At 51.2% G+C, this 1898-nt stretch overlaps 1 pseudogene; it reads left to right on the forward strand.

Annotated features, from left to right (window-relative positions):
• Positions 1 to 392: 392 nt before the first annotated feature.
• Positions 393 to 1898, forward strand: part of LOC107112858 — a 32126-nt pseudogene continuing 30620 nt past the window's right edge.

The following is a 1898-nucleotide window of genomic DNA, read 5'->3' on the forward strand; positions in this document are numbered from 1 at the left end:
CCCATAGTATGCAGGCTCACATACCAAGTTGCCACTGTTCCCTTAGCTGAGCCACCACCACATCATTCCGACTGCTGTCGTCAGGGAACAGGTGGACCGAATGGTCAAGGAATTTCCGGACCCTTACCACAAAATATGCCAGTTCATCAGGGTTCCCATTGAACGTAGCTTCGATGAGGTCTTTGGGTCGTGGGTTCACCATGGGCCTCAGCTCTGGGGCAGGGATCACTCTCGGTCTAGGCGCCTGTCTAGGAGGCTGCTCATCTGGGATCCTTGGCTGGCCTTGGTTTCCCTGATCCGGTGGGGGACACCCTGGTGCCTGCTGCTCCTCTCCTCCATCTTCGTCTGGCTGGTGAAGTCGCGCCCACATATCCTCAAAGGTTCGCATCACCATGTCAGGTAAAGTACTGGTCATCTCCTCCAACATCTGCCTGAGTTGTTCAACATTGCGGTCGGTGGCTTCCATTCAACCCATTACCTTCTCCTCCAAGGAGTTCTGTGATGCCTTACTGCGCTTTTTCTCCATCACCCACGACGGGGCTGATGGCTCTTCGAAGCCGACTCCCGGGGCCTCAAAGCCCGAGTCTCCCCAGCCCGTCGCATACAGGCTCTCCCAAGTCCCACACCCAGATGGGAGTACGTCTTTCTAGTGGTAGCTGCATCAAATTGGCTCCAGCTCTGGCAATCATAGCCCCTCGGTCCAGGGCGATACGGGGCTCCACGCGGCGTCAAAAACGTTTGACCGCGTTTCGGGATGGCCCCTCTGCCAGGAGTATACATCGGGAGCGCAGCAGTCACCGGCACAGATGCCGAGGTCTCTGGGGGATCCTCCCCTTGGTCGGAGTCCCCATGTTCGGATTGAGGTGGAGATTTCTCCAGGTCTTTCTCCTCACTCCCACTCATATCGGGGTTGATAGATGCGCAATGATGGAGAAAACTGGATTCCAGACAGTATGTCAGAATCACAGCAGATAATAAGATACACTCTTGCAAGAAGGTTTTATTTTATTAAAGCCATGAAACGGGTAGAACACAGTCTCTGTCTGGAATGACACAATGTGCTTAAGCCAGGTATAATAAAGCAAATTCAAAAGGACTTGGACCAATAGATATGATTCCTGCCCGCGCCAGAAAGAGTTTTCTTTGCGCTCAAACCCTGAGAACTTAACTGTTAAAGCAAATTAAACAAGCATTCAATTCTCACACTACAGTGCATGATAGACTAAGCAAAAAGCCTCCAAACACAAACCACCTGCTGTCTTGCTGATAAGGTTTCTTCAAAGCGCTGCTAGCGTATAGGGAAAGGAATGTAGTTACAACTGAACTGAAGACGAGGTGGGGGGGTTAGGTACAATTCATAAGCAAAGAAAATACAATTGGCAGCTTGCTGACGCCTTTATACATTTAAAACTGGGTCTCCTTTACTTGTGTGCTCTCTCCTCATAAACCCACTGAACTGGGTGCTGCTCAGATATAAAGAGTAGTGACCCAGGGAGACTGCGGCTTCCAGATCAAAGGCAGAGCGGGTGTCTGGAATCCCATCCAGGGGGAAGGGTTTGCTGTAAAGGCTGGCAAGAGAGAAATGAGGATCCGGCCCCTTCCAGAGTCTTCCTGAGGGCCTCTCATCCCTACCTTTGCCTCAGGCCAGGACACCTTCTCTGGCTTGGGTGATGGCCACAACACTGGCCTCTGTTGCCTCTGGGCAAGAACACACCCAGGAACACAGGAACCTGCCTCCTACTGAATCCGACCTATAAAGTACTCAGGCATAGCGTAGTGATTTCAGCTCATACTTTATTATAGATAAGAAAACTTGAGATAACTAGCGGGGCCCATGGCTTGCTTATATTCCCGTTCTAAACCACACCCAACACACACACACACACACACACACACAC

Source organism: Gekko japonicus, unplaced genomic scaffold (genome assembly GCF_001447785.1).
Source record: "Gekko japonicus isolate JY-2015 unplaced genomic scaffold, Gekko_japonicus_V1.1 scaffold3163, whole genome shotgun sequence".
Classification (NCBI taxonomy): Eukaryota; Metazoa; Chordata; class Lepidosauria; order Squamata; family Gekkonidae; genus Gekko; species Gekko japonicus.